We start from the raw sequence: 20,581 nt of genomic DNA, 5'->3' as shown, positions 1-20,581 counted from the left end.
AGAGATTGGGCTAGCCTTTTGTGTCTCTCTAGTAGGCTACAACCAGTCTGACTTCCCCACCTACCAAGTACTTCTACTCCAAAGTCCTTTTACTCACATAGGCACCCCCATAACTACTTAGTCCCCCTAGGTCCATGGGCAGGGATTTTGGAAGCCAGGCGGTGCATGGCGAGGACAGCAAGCACAATTACATTTTCGTTAGGAAATGTAGACCATCTAGTTATTCTTATTATATCTGCCAAAAACTTCTGCGCGTAACACCGCCCACAATCTTTGCGCCACATAGACATGCCAGACCTCAAAATGACCGGCTTATTGAGGACAGGTGTGCTATGACTTTGCTAAGGGTTTGTGAAAGCGGTTTGGCCGCAATTCGCCATTAAGCGCCATTTTTTTCCCCATTGACTTGCATGGGGTTTGGAAAAATCTTGCAAAATCTTGCAGTAAATTAGGTGTAATTCAGAAACCATAACAGCTAGAGCTACGAAACTTGGTAGGGAGGTGCACTGAGGGGTCTTTTACTATCCCCGAAAAAATTGCACCAATTGACCATATGGTGGCGCTATAACAGCCCTCCTTACCTTTTGCTCGATAACTTTTGAACCGTAGGGTTTATCATCAAAATTATTTTTTCCCTGGATTCCTTGGGTCCTCCCGCATCTACTCAACTAGGCCACGCCCATTTGCGTCTGACTAGATTTTCCGCCATTTTGCATTTTGTCAAAAACCATTTTTTTGCCATTTATCCTTGAAATTTTGTCCAATCTTCACCAAACCAACGCACACATCATGTGGGGACTGTCCTGCACAACACTGATTTGGAAGTTTAAAAAAAAAACACACCATTGCGATATAATCCACTTCCAATCTTCTGTGGGTGGGGCCTATTTCACAAAAATTGTCCGATGCTAACCAAACTTGGTACAGGTGTGGAGGGATGTACTCTGAGCCTATATCAGAAGTATTTTGTCATTTAGCCTTTAGGGGGCGCTATAGCAGCATTCAGTGCCTGTCCCTTCTAAATGGTTTTATTTTGAAGGGCAGCAGGAAGTGCAGATTCATTCTCATTATGGCCAGCCTTCCTTCTTGTATGACACTTGACACTTCTGAGTTGATTTCAGAAGAGATAGTGTCATTTGGCGTGTAGGGGGCGCTATTGTTTGCCTATGGGGGGCGCTACAGCAACGTATCTCCGCAACCGTAAGTCGTAGAGACTCACGGATGGCGGCGTTGGAATCGGGGTGAAAAAGTACGCTAGTGGTGGGCGGAATCACGATTGCACCTTCCGTTTCCGAGATAAAAGCAATAATTATTGTGCTTGCTGACAAGCAAGGCACAATCTTGAAATCCCACATACTTATTATTATTGTGCTTGCTGACAGGCAAGGCACAATCTTGAAATCCCACATACTTATTATTATTATTATAGTTGCTATCCACTTTTTGTCCGACTAACAACGCCCCCAATTTTTGCGCCACATAGACATGCCAGATCTCAAAATGACCGGCTTATTGAGGACATGTATGCTATGACTTTGTTAAGGGTTTGTGAAAGCGGTTTGGCCGCAATTCGCCATTAAGCGCCATTTTTTTCCCCATTGACTTGCATGGGGTTTGGAAAAATCTTGCAAAATCTTGCAGTAAATTAGCTGTAATTCAGAAACCATAACAGCTAGAGCTACGAACCTTGGTAGGCAGGTGCACTGAGGGGTCTTTTACTATCCCCGAAAAAATTGCACCAATTGACCATATGGTGGCGCTATAACAGCCCTCCTTACCTTTTGGTCCATAACTTTTGAACCGTAGGGTTTATCATCAAAATTATTTTTTCCCTGGATTCCTTGGGTCCTCCCGCATCTACTCAACTAGGCCACGCCCATTTGCGTCTGACTAGATTTTCCGCCATTTTGCATTTTGTCAAAAACCATTTTTTTGCCATTTCTCCTTGAAATTTTGTCCAATCTTCACCAAACCAACGCACACATCATGTGGGGACTGTCCTGCACAACACTGATTTGGAAGTTTAAAAAAAAAACACACCATTGCGATATAATCCACTTCCAATCTTCTGTGGGTGGGGCCTATTTCACAAAAATTGTCCGATGCTAACCAAACTTGGTACAGGTGTGGAGGGATGTACTCTGAGCCTATATCAGAAGTATTTTGTCATTTAGCCTTTAGGGGGCGCTATAGCAGCATTCAGTGCCTGTCCCTTCTAAATGGTTTTATTTTGAAGGGCAGCAGGAAGTGCAGATTCATTCTCATTATGGCCAGCCTTCCTTCTTGTATGACACTTGACACTTCTGAGTTGATTTCAGAAGAGATAGTGTCATTTGGCGTGTAGGGGGCGCTATTGTTTGCCTATGGGGGGCGCTACAGCAACGTATCTCCGCAACCGTAAGTCGTAGAGACTCACGGATGGCGGCGTTGGAATCGGGGTGAAAAAGTACGCTAGTGGTGGGCGGAATCACGATTGCACCTTCCGTTTCCGAGATAAAAGCAATAATTATTGTGCTTGCTGACAAGCAAGGCACAATCTTGAAATCCCACATACTTATTATTATTGTGCTTGCTGACAGGCAAGGCACAATCTTGAAATCCCACATACTTATTATTATTATTATAGTTGCTATCCACTTTTTGTCCGACTAACAACGCCCCCAATTTTTGCGCCACATAGACATGCCAGATCTCAAAATGACCGGCTTATTGAGGACATGTATGCTATGACTTTGTTAAGGGTTTGTGAAAGCGGTTTGGCCGCAATTCGCCATTAAGCGCCATTTTTTTCCCCATTGACTTGCATGGGGTTTGGAAAAATCTTGCAAAATCTTGCAGTAAATTAGCTGTAATTCAGAAACCATAACAGCTAGAGCTACGAACCTTGGTAGGCAGGTGCACTGAGGGGTCTTTTACTATCCCCGAAAAAATTGCACCAATTGACCATATGGTGGCGCTATAACAGCCCTCCTTACCTTTTGGTCCATAACTTTTGAACCGTAGGGTTTATCATCAAAATTCTTTTTTCCCTGGATTCCTTGGGTCCTCCCGCATCTACTCAACTAGGCCACGCCCATTTCCGTCTGACTAGATTTTCCGCCATTTTGCATTTTGTCCAAAACAGTTTTTTTGCCATTTCTCCTTGAAATTTTGTCCAATCTTCACCAAACCAACGCACACATCATGTGGGGACTGTCCTGTACTACACTGATTTGGAAGTTTTTGAAAAAAATGCACCGTTGCGATATAATCCACTTCCAACTTTCTGTGGGTGGGGCCTATTTCACAAAGATCGTCCGATGCTAACCAAACTTTGTACAGGTGTGGACGGATGTACTCTGAGCCTATAGGAGAAGTATTTTGTCATTTAGCCTTTAGGGGGCGCTATAGCAGCATTCAGTGCCTGTCCCTTCTAAATGGTTTTATTTTGAAGGGCGGCAGGAAGTGCGGATTCATTCTCATTATGGCCAGCCTTCCTTCTTGTATGACACTTGACACTTCTGAGTTGATTTCAGAAGAGATAGTGTCATTTGGCGTGTAGGGGGCGCTATTGTTTGCCTATGGGGGGCGCTACAGCAACGTATCTCCGCAACCGTAACTCGTAGAGACTCAATGATGGCGGCGTTGGAATCGGGGTGAAAAAGTACGCTAGTGGTGGGCAGAATCACGATTGCACCTTCCGTTTCCGAGATAAAAGCAATAATTATTGTGCTTGCTGACAAGCAAGGCACAATCTTGATATTCCTAAATTATTATTATTATATCTGCCAAAAACTTCTGCACGTAACAACGCCCCCAATTTTTGCGCCACATAGACATGCCAGACCTCAAAATGATCGGCTTATTGAGGACAGGTGTGCTATGACTTTGCTAAGGGTTTGTGAAAGCGGTTTGGCCGCAATTCGCCATTAAGCGCCATTTTTTTCCCCATTGACTTGCATGGGGTTTGGAAAAATCTTGCAAAATCTTGCAGTAAATTAGGTGTAATTCAGAAACCATAAGAGCTAGAGCTACGAAACTTGGTAGGGAGGTGCACTGAGGGGTCTTTTACTATCCCCGAAAAAATTGCACCAATTGACCATATGGTGGCGCTATAACAGCCCTCCTTACCTTTTGGTCCATAACTTTTGAACCATAGGGTTTATCATCAAAATTCTTTTTTCCCTGGATTCCTTGGGTCCTCCCGCATCTACTCAACTAGGCCACGCCCATTTCCGTCTGACTAGATTTTCCGCCATTTTGCATTTTGTCCAAAACAGTTTTTTTGCTGCTTGCTGACAAGCAAGGCACAATCTTGATATTCCTAAATTATTATTATTATATCTGCCAAAAACTTCTGCGCGTAACAACGCCCCCAATTTTTGCGCCACATAGACATGCCAGACCTCAAAATGATCGGCTTATTGAGGACAGGTGTGCTATGACTTTGCTAAGGGTTTGTGAAAGCGGTTTGGCCGCAATTCGCCATTAAGCGCCATTTTTTTCCCCATTGACTTGCATGGGGTTTGGAAAAATCTTGCAAAATCTTGCAGTAAATTAGGTGTAATTCAGAAACCATAAGAGCTAGAGCTACGAAACTTGGTAGGGAGGTGCACTGAGGGGTCTTTTACTATCCCCGAAAAAATTGCACCAATTGACCATATGGTGGCGCTATAACAGCCCTCCTTACCTTTTGGTCCATAACTTTTGAACCATAGGGTTTATCATCAAAATTCTTTTTTCCCTGGATTCCTTGGGTCCTCCCGCATCTACTCAACTAGGCCACGCCCATTTCCGTCTGACTAGATTTTCCGCCATTTTGCATTTTGTCCAAAACAGTTTTTTTGCCATTTCTCCTTGAAATTTTGTCCAATCTTCACCAAACCAACGCACACATCATGTGGGGACTGTCCTGTACTACACTGATTTGGAAGTTTTTGAAAAAAATGCACCGTTGCGATATAATCCACTTCCAACTTTCTGTGGGTGGGGCCTATTTCACAAAGATCGTCCGATGCTAACCAAACTTTGTACAGGTGTGGACGGATGTACTCTGAGCCTATAGGAGAAGTATTTTGTCATTTAGCCTTTAGGGGGCGCTATAGCAGCATTCAGTGCCTGTCCCTTCTAAATGGTTTTATTTTGAAGGGCGGCAGGAAGTGCGGATTCATTCTCATTATGGCCAGCCTTCCTTCTTGTATGACACTTGACACTTCTGAGTTGATTTCAGAAGAGATAGTGTCATTTGGCGTGTAGGGGGCGCTATTGTTTGCCTATGGGGGGCGCTACAGCAACGTATCTCCGCAACCGTAACTCGTAGAGACTCAATGATGGCGGCGTTGGAATCGGGGTGAAAAAGTACGCTAGTGGTGGGCAGAATCACGATTGCACCTTCCGTTTCCGAGATAAAAGCAATAATTATTGTGCTTGCTGACAAGCAAGGCACAATCTTGATATTCCTAAATTATTATTATTATATCTGCCAAAAACTTCTGCACGTAACAACGCCCCCAATTTTTGCGCCACATAGACATGCCAGACCTCAAAATGATCGGCTTATTGAGGACAGGTGTGCTATGACTTTGCTAAGGGTTTGTGAAAGCGGTTTGGCCGCAATTCGCCATTAAGCGCCATTTTTTTCCCCATTGACTTGCATGGGGTTTGGAAAAATCTTGCAAAATCTTGCAGTAAATTAGGTGTAATTCAGAAACCATAAGAGCTAGAGCTACGAAACTTGGTAGGGAGGTGCACTGAGGGGTCTTTTACTATCCCCGAAAAAATTGCACCAATTGACCATATGGTGGCGCTATAACAGCCCTCCTTACCTTTTGGTCCATAACTTTTGAACCATAGGGTTTATCATCAAAATTCTTTTTTCCCTGGATTCCTTGGGTCCTCCCGCATCTACTCAACTAGGCCACGCCCATTTCCGTCTGACTAGATTTTCCGCCATTTTGCATTTTGTCCAAAACAGTTTTTTTGCTGCTTGCTGACAAGCAAGGCACAATCTTGATATTCCTAAATTATTATTATTATATCTGCCAAAAACTTCTGCGCGTAACAACGCCCCCAATTTTTGCGCCACATAGACATGCCAGACCTCAAAATGATCGGCTTATTGAGGACAGGTGTGCTATGACTTTGCTAAGGGTTTGTGAAAGCGGTTTGGCCGCAATTCGCCATTAAGCGCCATTTTTTTCCCCATTGACTTGCATGGGGTTTGGAAAAATCTTGCAAAATCTTGCAGTAAATTAGGTGTAATTCAGAAACCATAAGAGCTAGAGCTACGAAACTTGGTAGGGAGGTGCACTGAGGGGTCTTTTACTATCCCCGAAAAAATTGCACCAATTGACCATATGGTGGCGCTATAACAGCCCTCCTTACCTTTTGGTCCATAACTTTTGAACCATAGGGTTTATCATCAAAATTCTTTTTTCCCTGGATTCCTTGGGTCCTCCCGCATCTACTCAACTAGGCCACGCCCATTTCCGTCTGACTAGATTTTCCGCCATTTTGCATTTTGTCCAAAACAGTTTTTTTGCCATTTCTCCTTGAAATTTTGTCCAATCTTCACCAAACCAACGCACACATCATGTGGGGACTGTCCTGTACTACACTGATTTGGAAGTTTTTGAAAAAAATGCACCGTTGCGATATAATCCACTTCCAACTTTCTGTGGGTGGGGCCTATTTCACAAAGATCGTCCGATGCTAACCAAACTTTGTACAGGTGTGGACGGATGTACTCTGAGCCTATAGGAGAAGTATTTTGTCATTTAGCCTTTAGGGGGCGCTATAGCAGCATTCAGTGCCTGTCCCTTCTAAATGGTTTTATTTTGAAGGGCGGCAGGAAGTGCGGATTCATTCTCATTATGGCCAGCCTTCCTTCTTGTATGACACTTGACACTTCTGAGTTGATTTCAGAAGAGATAGTGTCATTTGGCGTGTAGGGGGCGCTATTGTTTGCCTATGGGGGGCGCTACAGCAACGTATCTCCGCAACCGTAACTCGTAGAGACTCAATGATGGCGGCGTTGGAATCGGGGTGAAAAAGTACGCTAGTGGTGGGCAGAATCACGATTGCACCTTCCGTTTCCGAGATAAAAGCAATAATTATTGTGCTTGCTGACAAGCAAGGCACAATCTTGATATTCCTAAATTATTATTATTATATCTGCCAAAAACTTCTGCGCGTAACAACGCCCCCAATTTTTGCGCCACATAGACATGCCAGACCTCAAAATGATCGGCTTATTGAGGACAGGTGTGCTATGACTTTGCTAAGGGTTTGTGAAAGCGGTTTGGCCGCAATTCGCCATTAAGCGCCATTTTTTTCCCCATTGACTTGCATGGGGTTTGGAAAAATCTTGCAAAATCTTGCAGTAAATTAGGTGTAATTCAGAAACCATAAGAGCTAGAGCTACGAAACTTGGTAGGGAGGTGCACTGAGGGGTCTTTTACTATCCCCGAAAGAATTGCACCAATTGACCATATGGTGGCGCTATAACAGCCCTCCTTACCTTTTGGTCCATAACTTTTGAACCATAGGGTTTATCATCAAAATTCTTTTTTCCCTGGATTCCTTGGGTCCTCCCGCATCTACTCAACTAGGCCACGCCCATTTCCGTCTGACTAGATTTTCCGCCATTTTGCATTTTGTCCAAAACAGTTTTTTTGCCATTTCTCCTTGAAATTTTGTCCAATCTTCACCAAACCAACGCACACATCATGTGGGGACTGTCCTGTACTACACTGATTTGGAAGTTTTTGAAAAAAATGCACCGTTGCGATATAATCCACTTCCAACTTTCTGTGGGTGGGGCCTATTTCACAAAGATCGTCCGATGCTAACCAAACTTTGTACAGGTGTGGACGGATGTACTCTGAGCCTATAGGAGAAGTATTTTGTCATTTAGCCTTTAGGGGGCGCTATAGCAGCATTCAGTGCCTGTCCCTTCTAAATGGTTTTATTTTGAAGGGCGGCAGGAAGTGCGGATTCATTCTCATTATGGCCAGCCTTCCTTCTTGTATGACACTTGACACTTCTGAGTTGATTTCAGAAGAGATAGTGTCATTTGGCGTGTAGGGGGCGCTATTGTTTGCCTATGGGGGGCGCTACAGCAACGTATCTCCGCAACCGTAACTCGTAGAGACTCAATGATGGCGGCGTTGGAATCGGGGTGAAAAAGTACGCTAGTGGTGGGCAGAATCACGATTGCACCTTCCGTTTCCGAGATAAAAGCAATAATTATTGTGCTTGCTGACAAGCAAGGCACAATCTTGATATTCCTAAATTATTATTATTATATCTGCCAAAAACTTCTGCGCGTAACAACGCCCCCAATTTTTGCGCCACATAGACATGCCAGACCTCAAAATGATCGGCTTATTGAGGACAGGTGTGCTATGACTTTGCTAAGGGTTTGTGAAAGCGGTTTGGCCGCAATTCGCCATTAAGCGCCATTTTTTTCCCCATTGACTTGCATGGGGTTTGGAAAAATCTTGCAAAATCTTGCAGTAAATTAGGTGTAATTCAGAAACCATAAGAGCTAGAGCTACGAAACTTGGTAGGGAGGTGCACTGAGGGGTCTTTTACTATCCCCGAAAAAATTGCACCAATTGACGATATGGTGGCGCTATAACAGCCCTCCTTACCTTTTGGTCCATAACTTTTGAACCATAGGGTTTATCATCAAAATTCTTTTTTCCCTGGATTCCTTGGGTCCTCCCGCATCTACTCAACTAGGCCACGCCCATTTCCGTCTGACTAGATTTTCCGCCATTTTGCATTTTGTCCAAAACAGTTTTTTTGCCATTTCTCCTTGAAATTTTGTCCAATCTTCACCAAACCAACGCACACATCATGTGGGGACTGTCCTGTACTACACTGATTTGGAAGTTTTTGAAAAAAATGCACCGTTGCGATATAATCCACTTCCAACTTTCTGTGGGTGGGGCCTATTTCACAAAGATCGTCCGATGCTAACCAAACTTTGTACAGGTGTGGACGGATGTACTCTGAGCCTATAGGAGAAGTATTTTGTCATTTAGCCTTTAGGGGGCGCTATAGCAGCATTCAGTGCCTGTCCCTTCTAAATGGTTTTATTTTGAAGGGCGGCAGGAAGTGCGGATTCATTCTCATTATGGCCAGCCTTCCTTCTTGTATGACACTTGACACTTCTGAGTTGATTTCAGAAGAGATAGTGTCATTTGGCGTGTAGGGGGCGCTATTGTTTGCCTATGGGGGGCGCTACAGCAACGTATCTCCGCAACCGTAACTCGTAGAGACTCAATGATGGCGGCGTTGGAATCGGGGTGAAAAAGTACGCTATTGGTGGGCAGAATCACGATTGCACCTTCCGTTTCCGAGATAAAAGCAATAATTATTGTGCTTGCTGACAAGCAAGGCACAATCTTGATATTCCTAAATTATTATTATTATATCTGCCAAAAACTTCTGCGCGTAACAACGCCCCCAATTTTTGCGCCACATAGACATGCCAGACCTCAAAATGATCGGCTTATTGAGGACAGGTGTGCTATGACTTTGCTAAGGGTTTGTGAAAGCGGTTTGGCCGCAATTCGCCATTAAGCGCCATTTTTTTCCCCATTGACTTGCATGGGGTTTGGAAAAATCTTGCAAAATCTTGCAGTAAATTAGGTGTAATTCAGAAACCATAAGAGCTAGAGCTACGAAACTTGGTAGGGAGGTGCACTGAGGGGTCTTTTACTATCCCCGAAAAAATTGCACCAATTGACCATATGGTGGCGCTATAACAGCCCTCCTTACCTTTTGGTCCATAACTTTTGAACCATAGGGTTTATCATCAAAATTCTTTTTTCCCTGGATTCCTTGGGTCCTCCCGCATCTACTCAACTAGGCCACGCCCATTTCCGTCTGACTAGATTTTCCGCCATTTTGCATTTTGTCCAAAACAGTTTTTTTGCCATTTCTCCTTGAAATTTTGTCCAATCTTCACCAAACCAACGCACACATCATGTGGGGACTGTCCTGTACTACACTGATTTGGAAGTTTTTGAAAAAAATGCACCGTTGCGATATAATCCACTTCCAACTTTCTGTGGGTGGGGCCTATTTCACAAAGATCGTCCGATGCTAACCAAACTTTGTACAGGTGTGGACGGATGTACTCTGAGCCTATAGGAGAAGTATTTTGTCATTTAGCCTTTAGGGGGCGCTATAGCAGCATTCAGTGCCTGTCCCTTCTAAATGGTTTTATTTTGAAGGGCGGCAGGAAGTGCGGATTCATTCTCATTATGGCCAGCCTTCCTTCTTGTATGACACTTGACACTTCTGAGTTGATTTCAGAAGAGATAGTGTCATTTGGCGTGTAGGGGGCGCTATTGTTTGCCTATGGGGGGCGCTACAGCAACGTATCTCCGCAACCGTAACTCGTAGAGACTCAATGATGGCGGCGTTGGAATCGGGGTGAAAAAGTACGCTAGTGGTGGGCAGAATCACGATTGCACCTTCCGTTTCCGAGATAAAAGCAATAATTATTGTGCTTGTCAATTATTGTGCTTGCTGACAAGCAAGGCACAATCTTGATATTCCTAAATTATTATTATTATATCTGCCAAAAACTTCTGCGCGTAACAACGCCCCCAATTTTTGCGCCACATAGACATGCCAGACCTCAAAATGATCGGCTTATTGAGGACAGGTGTGCTATGACTTTGCTAAGGGTTTGTGAAAGCGGTTTGGCCGCAATTCGCCATTAAGCGCCATTTTTTTCCCCATTGACTTGCATGGGGTTTGGAAAAATCTTGCAAAATCTTGCAGTAAATTAGGTGTAATTCAGAAACCATAAGAGCTAGAGCTACGAAACTTGGTAGGGAGGTGCACTGAGGGGTCTTTTACTATCCCCGAAAAAATTGCACCAATTGACCATATGGTGGCGCTATAACAGCCCTCCTTACCTTTTGGTCCATAACTTTTGAACCATAGGGTTTATCATCAAAATTCTTTTTTCCCTGGATTCCTTGGGTCCTCCCGCATCTACTCAACTAGGCCACGCCCATTTCCGTCTGACTAGATTTTCCGCCATTTTGCATTTTGTCCAAAACAGTTTTTTTGCCATTTCTCCTTGAAATTTTGTCCAATCTTCACCAAACCAACGCACACATCATGTGGGGACTGTCCTGTACTACACTGATTTGGAAGTTTTTGAAAAAAATGCACCGTTGCGATATAATCCACTTCCAACTTTCTGTGGGTGGGGCCTATTTCACAAAGATCGTCCGATGCTAACCAAACTTTGTACAGGTGTGGACGGATGTACTCTGAGCCTATAGGAGAAGTATTTTGTCATTTAGCCTTTAGGGGGCGCTATAGCAGCATTCAGTGCCTGTCCCTTCTAAATGGTTTTATTTTGAAGGGCGGCAGGAAGTGCGGATTCATTCTCATTATTGCCAGCCTTCCTTCTTGTATGACACTTGACACTTCTGAGTTGATTTCAGAAGAGATAGTGTCATTTGGCGTGTAGGGGGCGCTATTGTTTGCCTATGGGGGGCGCTACAGCAACGTATCTCCGCAACCGTAACTCGTAGAGACTCAATGATGGCGGCGTTGGAATCGGGGTGAAAAAGTACGCTAGTGGTGGGCAGAATCACGATTGCACCTTCCGTTTCCGAGATAAAAGCAATAATTATTGTGCTTGCTGACAAGCAAGGCACAATCTTGATATTCCTAAATTATTATTATTATATCTGCCAAAAACTTCTGCGCGTAACAACGCCCCCAATTTTTGCGCCACATAGACATGCCAGACCTCAAAATGATCGGCTTATTGAGGACAGGTGTGCTATGACTTTGCTAAGGGTTTGTGAAAGCGGTTTGGCCGCAATTCGCCATTAAGCGCCATTTTTTTCCCCATTGACTTGCATGGGGTTTGGAAAAATCTTGCAAAATCTTGCAGTAAATTAGGTGTAATTCAGAAACCATAAGAGCTAGAGCTACGAAACTTGGTAGGGAGGTGCACTGAGGGGTCTTTTACTATCCCCGAAAAAATTGCACCAATTGACCATATGGTGGCGCTATAACAGCCCTCCTTACCTTTTGGTCCATAACTTTTGAACCATAGGGTTTATCATCAAAATTCTTTTTTCCCTGGATTCCTTGGGTCCTCCCGCATCTACTCAACTAGGCCACGCCCATTTCCGTCTGACTAGATTTTCCGCCATTTTGCATTTTGTCCAAAACAGTTTTTTTGCCATTTCTCCTTGAAATTTTGTCCAATCTTCACCAAACCAACGCACACATCATGTGGGGACTGTCCTGTACTACACTGATTTGGAAGTTTTTGAAAAAAATGCACCGTTGCGATATAATCCACTTCCAACTTTCTGTGGGTGGGGCCTATTTCACAAAGATCGTCCGATGCTAACCAAACTTTGTACAGGTGTGGACGGATGTACTCTGAGCCTATAGGAGAAGTATTTTGTCATTTAGCCTTTAGGGGGCGCTATAGCAGCATTCAGTGCCTGTCCCTTCTAAATGGTTTTATTTTGAAGGGCGGCAGGAAGTGCGGATTCATTCTCATTATGGCCAGCCTTCCTTCTTGTATGACACTTGACACTTCTGAGTTGATTTCAGAAGAGATAGTGTCATTTGGCGTGTAGGGGGCGCTATTGTTTGCCTATGGGGGGCGCTACAGCAACGTATCTCCGCAACCGTAACTCGTAGAGACTCAATGATGGCGGCGTTGGAATCGGGGTGAAAAAGTACGCTAGTGGTGGGCAGAATCACGATTGCACCTTCCGTTTCCGAGATAAAAGCAATAATTATTGTGCTTGCTGACAAGCAAGGCACAATCTTGATATTCCTAAATTATTATTATTATATCTGCCAAAAACTTCTGCGCGTAACAACGCCCCCAATTTTTGCGCCACATAGACATGCCAGACCTCAAAATGATCGGCTTATTGAGGACAGGTGTGCTATGACTTTGCTAAGGGTTTGTGAAAGCGGTTTGGCCGCAATTCGCCATTAAGCGCCATTTTTTTCCCCATTGACTTGCATGGGGTTTGGAAAAATCTTGCAAAATCTTGCAGTAAATTAGGTGTAATTCAGAAATCATAAGAGCTAGAGCTACGAAACTTGGTAGGGAGGTGCACTGAGGGGTCTTTTACTATCCCCGAAAAAATTGCACCAATTGACCATATGGTGGCGCTATAACAGCCCTCCTTACCTTTTGGTCCATAACTTTTGAACCATAGGGTTTATCATCAAAATTCTTTTTTCCCTGGATTCCTTGGGTCCTCCCGCATCTACTCAACTAGGCCACGCCCATTTCCGTCTGACTAGATTTTCCGCCATTTTGCATTTTGTCCAAAACAGTTTTTTTGCCATTTCTCCTTGAAATTTTGTCCAATCTTCACCAAACCAACGCACACATCATGTGGGGACTGTCCTGTACTACACTGATTTGGAAGTTTTTGAAAAAAATGCACCGTTGCGATATAATCCACTTCCAACTTTCTGTGGGTGGGGCCTATTTCACAAAGATCGTCCGATGCTAACCAAACTTTGTACAGGTGTGGACGGATGTACTCTGAGCCTATAGGAGAAGTATTTTGTCATTTAGCCTTTAGGGGGCGCTATAGCAGCATTCAGTGCCTGTCCCTTCTAAATGGTTTTATTTTGAAGGGCAGCAGGAAGTGCGGATTCATTCTCATTATGGCCAGCCTTCCTTCTTGTATGACACTTGACACTTCTGAGTTGATTTCAGAAGAGATAGTGTCATTTGGCGTGTAGGGGGCGCTATTGTTTGCCTATGGGGGGCGCTACAGCAACGTATCTCCGCAACCGTAACTCGTAGAGACTCAATGATGGCGGCGTTGGAATCGGGGTGAAAAAGTACGCTAGTGGTGGGCAGAATCACGATTGCACCTTCCGTTTCCGAGATAAAAGCAATAATTATTGTGCTTGCTGACAAGCAAGGCACAATCTTGATATTCCTAAATTATTATTATTATATCTGCCAAAAACTTCTGCGCGTAACAACGCCCCCAATTTTTGCGCCACATAGACATGCCAGACCTCAAAATGATCGGCTTATTGAGGACAGGTGTGCTATGACTTTGCTAAGGGTTTGTGAAAGCGGTTTGGCCGCAATTCGCCATTAAGCGCCATTTTTTTCCCCATTGACTTGCATGGGGTTTGGAAAAATCTTGCAAAATCTTGCAGTAAATTAGGTGTAATTCAGAAACCATAAGAGCTAGAGCTACGAAACTTGGTAGGGAGGTGCACTGAGGGGTCTTTTACTATCCCCGAAAAAATTGCACCAATTGACCATATGGTGGCGCTATAACAGCCCTCCTTACCTTTTGGTCCATAACTTTTGAACCATAGGGTTTATCATCAAAATTCTTTTTTCCCTGGATTCCTTGGGTCCTCCCGCATCTACTCAACTAGGCCACGCCCATTTCCGTCTGACTAGATTTTCCGCCATTTTGCATTTTGTCCAAAACAGTTTTTTTGCCATTTCTCCTTGAAATTTTGTCCAATCTTCACCAAACCAACGCACACATCATGTGGGGACTGTCCTGTACTACACTGATTTGTAAGTTTTTGAAAAAAATGCACCGTTGCGATATAATCCACTTCCAACTTTCTGTGGGTGGGGCCTATTTCACAAAGATCGTCCGATGCTAACCAAACTTTGTACAGGTGTGGACGGATGTACTCTGAGCCTATAGGAGAAGTATTTTGTCATTTAGCCTTTAGGGGGCGCTATAGCAGCATTCAGTGCCTGTCCCTTCTAAATGGTTTTATTTTGAAGGGCGGCAGGAAGTGCGGATTCATTCTCATTATGGCCAGCCTTCCTTCTTGTATGACACTTGACACTTCTGAGTTGATTTCAGAAGAGATAGTGTCATTTGGCGTGTAGGGGGCGCTATTGTTTGCCTATGGGGGGCGCTACAGCAACGTATCTCCGCAACCGTAACTCGTAGAGACTCAATGATGGCGGCGTTGGAATCGGGGTGAAAAAGTACGCTAATGGTGGGCAGAATCACGATTGCACCTTCCGTTTCCGAGATAAAAGCAATAATTATTGTGCTTGCTGACAAGCAAGGCACAATCTTGATATTCCTAAATTATTAGGGGTCCAAGCACGAAGTGCGTGGATCCCTATTGTATCTGTTCCGATTATTTTTTTTTTTCTTCTTCTCCGGTAAAACTGTATGTACAGCAGAAACTGTAATGCTCAGCGTAGCCAGACTGGGCACATAGATTGTAAATGTGCCTCACTACTCAGAAACAAAAAATGACCCATATCGGCCAGATGGTGGCGCTATAACAGACCATTTTGCGTTATGGTCCATATCTTCTGAACCGTGTGTCCTATACTAAAAATTTCACTTCTCAGGGATTCCTTGGATCAATACGCATCTATCCATCTAGGCCCCGCCCATTTGCGTGTGCCTAGATTTTCCGCCATTTTGAATTTTATCAAAAACCTACTTTTGCGAACTCCTCCTAGACCGTTTGGCCAAATCACATAGGAATTATTCTGGGTCATCTATGGACTACCCCGACCCAAAGTTATTAAAGGATTTTGGATACGTGAAACCGTTTTGAAATTATAAATGTCTAAACTTTTGTGTATTTGCTTTTGTTCTTTTCCTGCCCTAAAAGTGTGTGGATGTCAGAAACCATACACCCCCCATCACCCAAACTTTCCACACAGGTTCACGACATCACCCACTACTCAGAGTAAAAAAATTACACCAATCCACCAGACGGTGGCGCTATAACAGCCAATTTCACGTTTGTCGGTCAATAACTTCTGAACCACGAGCCGTAGAATCAAAATTCCACATCTACCGGTTTCCCTGGAGCATCATGCATCTAACCTACTAGGCCACGCCCATTTCTGTCTGTTAGATTTTCCGCCATTTTGAATTTGATCAAAAACCTACTTTTGCGAGCTCCTCTTAGACCGTTTGGCCAAATCACACGAAACTTTTTCTGGGTCATCTATAGACTACCCCGACCTAAAGTTATTAAAGGATTTTGGATACGTGAAACCGTTTTGAAATGATAAATCTCGAAACTTTTAATGAAACACAAGCCAACACTAAATTGCCCACAACTCATTAACCGGTCAATTACAACTACTGCTGCTACTACTGCTACCACTCCCACTACTACCAACACTACTACTACTACTATTACTACTTCTGCTACTATTATTACTACTACTACTACTACTACTACTACTACTACTACTACTACTGGAAGTTGGAATGTAGCATTTTGGGTGGGGTTAATGTGTTTTGGAGTTCTGCATCTGCTGTAGCATAATACATAGTTGGTTTAGATGTCACACAGTAATGCCCGATCCACAAAGACTTGACACCCACGTTTTAATAAAAACAAGTTTATGCCATAATAAGGTTACATCCGTGCCTTGTCATTGCTGTGGAAGGATGGTCTAGGGGTAAAGTAGCAGACACCAAAGCTGGAGGTTCTGGGTTCAAACCACAGCCAGGTAACTTTTTTATTTTTTGAAAATGTAGAATAAAGGTTAATCTGGATATAATTATGTATAAAGCTGCTGAATACACACTGTGTACATAGCAGAATAACTGAATATGCCTATTCATGGTAACGTCATATTTTGACGTCATCTTGACATTCCTGTGTAGATGTCTAAATGATCCCCAAATCGGCTGTGATTTGACCTAGTCCTGGACGTCACTGAAAGATGATATCAGAACATCATCATGATGTAATTGTGTTTGCTGGGAGCCTTCTTTCAGATATATGAGAGGAAAAACATTCCAATACATTACTCTTCAGATGGGAAAGGTCCAAAAAGAGAATTCAATCTGAATTATCCTTGTCACTCATGTGCTCATTGTAACAGCACAACCCACACCAATTAGTTCAAACACCTCCATTCAGGGCAGACTTTTAATGGAAAGTGGTTCATTATGTGTGTAATACAAAAATGTCCTTAATGGTAAATGGACTGCATAACAAGCTGCCATGCTATAGTCACCAAAAGCAATTGCAGGGATAAAACCCATCAACCTTCTCTAGTGGACGCCACTACGCCCTATGGTTTGATGTGTGTGTGGGAAAGACACAATGACAACTGAAAATTCTGATTTCAGAACACAAAAGCTCCATCATGAGACAAGAACTAACCTCTCCTGTTGCAAAACACGTTCTTGAACGCAGCCATCTCGAGCTAACATTTCCAAGATATTGAAAAAGTTCATGAAACACCGCAAAATAAGGAGGCAACATGTGGGATTTTAATTACTGTTACTGACTTACCTGTCTGAAGTTGAAAGTTGTTCATCCCACGTGGGGTTTGAACTTTGAGCCGCAATGGTCTTTAGTTAGCATAAGTCATGAGTTTTACCAAGTGAGCTATCCAGACTGTTGTGTTTAACTTTGTAGACCATCTTATATGTATCTGCAGAGCCAGAGAAGTACTTGTCGTATTTACAGTATGTTCTACCCAAATACCACTTTCTGTCCAGATACTTAAAGGGAAATTGTACACAAAAACTGCTTTCTATCCAAGTACTACTTCAAGTCACAAGTACTTATGTGACCACAACACCCTGACTGACCCCATCACCCTTTACTGACCACTACATCCTTACTGACCTTGCTTGGACCCCGTCATCGCCGCTTGCGGCTATATTTATTATTATATCTGCCAAAAACTTCTGCGCGTAACAACGCCCCCAATTTTTGCGCCACATAGACATGCCAGACCTCAAAATGATCGGCTTATTGAGGACAGGTGTGTTATGACTTTGCTAAGGGTTTGTGAAAGCGGTTTGGCCGCAATTCGCCATTAAGCGCCATTTTTTTCCCCATTGACTTGCATGGGGTTTGGAAAAATCTTGCAAAATCTTGCAGTAAATTAGGTGTAATTCAGAAACCATAAGAGCTAGAGCTACGAAACTTGGTAGGGAGGTGCACTGAGGGGTCTTTTACTATCCCCGAAAAAATTGCACCAATTGACCATATGGTGGCGCTATAACAGCCCTCCTTACCTTTTGGTCCATAACTTTTGAACCATAGGGTTTATCATCAAAATTCTTTTTTCCCTGGATTCCTTGGGTCCTCCCGCATCTACTCAACTAGGCCACCCCCATTTGCGTCTGACTAGATTTTCCGCCATTTTGCATTTTGTCCAAAACAGTTTTTTTGCCATTTCTCCTTGAAATTTTGTCCAATCTTCACCAAACCAACGCACACATCATGTGGGGACTGTCCTGTACTACACTGATTTGGAAGTTTTTGAAAAAAATGCACCGTTGCGATATAATCCACTTCCAACTTTCTGTGGGTGGGGCCTATTTCACAAAGATCGTCCGATGCTAACCAAACTTTGTACAGGTGTGGACGGATGTACTCTGAGCCTATAGGAGAAGTATTTTGTCATTTAGCCTTTAGGGGGCGCTATAGCAGCATTCAGTGCCTGTCCCTTCTAAATGGTTTTATTTTGAAGGGCGGCAGGAAGTGCGGATTCATTCTCATTATGGCCAGCCTTCCTTCTTGTATGACACTTGACACTTCTGAGTTGATTTCAGAAGAGATAGTGTCATTTGGCGTGTAGGGGGCGCTATTGTTTGCCTATGGGGGGCGCTACAGCAACGTATCTCCGCAACCGTAACTCGTAGAGACTCAATGATGGCGGCGTTGGAATCGGGGTGAAAAAGTACGCTAGTGGTGGGCAGAATCACGATTGCACCTTCCGTTTCCGAGATAAAAGCAATAATTATTGTGCTTGCTGACAAGCAAGGCACAATCTTGATATTCCTAAATTATTATTATTATATCTGCCAAAAACTTCTGCGCGTAACAACGCCCCCAATTTTTGCGCCACATAGACATGCCAGACCTCAAAATGATCGGCTTATTGAGGACAGGTGTGCTATGACTTTGCTAAGGGTTTGTGAAAGCGGTTTGGCCGCAATTCGCCATTAAGCGCCATTTTTTCCCCCATTGACTTGCATGGGGTTTGGAAAAATCTTGCAAAATCTTGCAGTAAATTAGGTGTAATTCAGAAACCATAAGAGCTAGAGCTACGAAACTTGGTAGGGAGGTGCACTGAGGGGTCTTTTACTATCCCCGAAAAAATTGCACCAATTGACCATATGGTGGCGCTATAACAGCCCTCCTTACCTTTTGGTCCATAACTTTTGAACCATAGGGTTTATCATCAAAATTCTTTTTTCCCTGGATTCCTTGGGTCCTCCCGCATCTACTCAACTAGGCCACGCCCATTTCCGTCTGACTAGATTTTCCGCCATTTTGCATTTTGTCCAAAACAGTTTTTTTGCCATTTCTCCTTGAAATTTTGTCCAATCTTCACCAAACCAACGCACACATCATGTGGGGACTGTCCTGTACTACACTGATTTGTAAGTTTTTGAAAAAAATGCACCGTTGCGATATAATCCACTTCCAACTTTCTGTGGGTGGGGCCTATTTCACAAAGATCGTCCGATGCTAACCAAACTTTGTACAGGTGTGGACGGATGTACTCTGAGCCTATAGGAGAAGTATTTTGTCATTTAGCCTTTAGGGGGCGCTATAGCAGCATTCAGTGCCTGTCCCTTCTAAATGGTTTTATTTTGAAGGGCGGCAGGAAGTGCGGATTCATTCTCATTATGGCCAGCCTTCCTTCTTGTATGACACTTGACACTTCTGAGTTGATTTCAGAAGAGATAGTGTCATTTGGCGTGTAGGGGGCGCTATTGTTTGCCTATGGGGGGCGCTACAGCAACGTATCTCCGCAACCGTAACTCGTAGAGACTCAATGATGGCGGCGTTGGAATCGGGGTGAAAAAGTACGCTAGTGGTGGGCAGAATCACGATTGCACCTTCCGTTTCCGAGATAAAAGCAATAATTATTGTGCTTGCTGACAAGCAAGGCACAATCTTGATATTCCTAAATTATTATTATTATATCTGCCAAAAACTTCTGCGCATAACAACGCCCCCAATTTTTGCGCCACATAGACATGCCAGACCTCAAAATGATCGGCTTATTGAGGACAGGTGTGCTATGACTTTGCTAAGGGTTTGTGAAAGCGGTTTGGCCGCAATTCGCCATTAAGCGCCATTTTTTTCCCCATTGACTTGCATGGGGTTTGGAAAAATCTTGCAAAATCTTGCAGTAAATTAGGTGTAATTCAGAAACCATAAGAGCTAGAGCTACGAAACTTGGTAGGGAGGTGCACTGAGGGGTCTTTTACTATCCCCGAAAAAATTGCACCAATTGACCATATGGTGGCGCTATAACAGCCCTCCTTACCTTTTGGTCCATAACTTTTGAACCATAGGGTTTATCATCAAAATTCTTTTTTCCCTGGATTCCTTGGGTCCTCCCGCATCTACTCAACTAGGCCACGCCCATTTCCGTCTGACTAGATTTTCCGCCATTTTGCATTTTGTCCAAAACAGTTTTTTTGCCATTTCTCCTTGAAATTTTGTCCAATCTTCACCAAACCAACGCACACATCATGTGGGGACTGTCCTGTACTACACTGATTTGGAAGTTTTTGAAAAAAATGCACCGTTGCGATATAATCCACTTCCAACT

Source organism: Poromitra crassiceps (assembly GCF_964638095.1).
Source record: "Poromitra crassiceps genome assembly, chromosome: 2".
Taxonomy (NCBI): Eukaryota; Metazoa; Chordata; class Actinopteri; order Beryciformes; family Melamphaidae; genus Poromitra; species Poromitra crassiceps.
The sequence above is the reverse complement of the archived record's forward strand: the minus strand, read 5'-3'. Positions refer to the sequence as shown.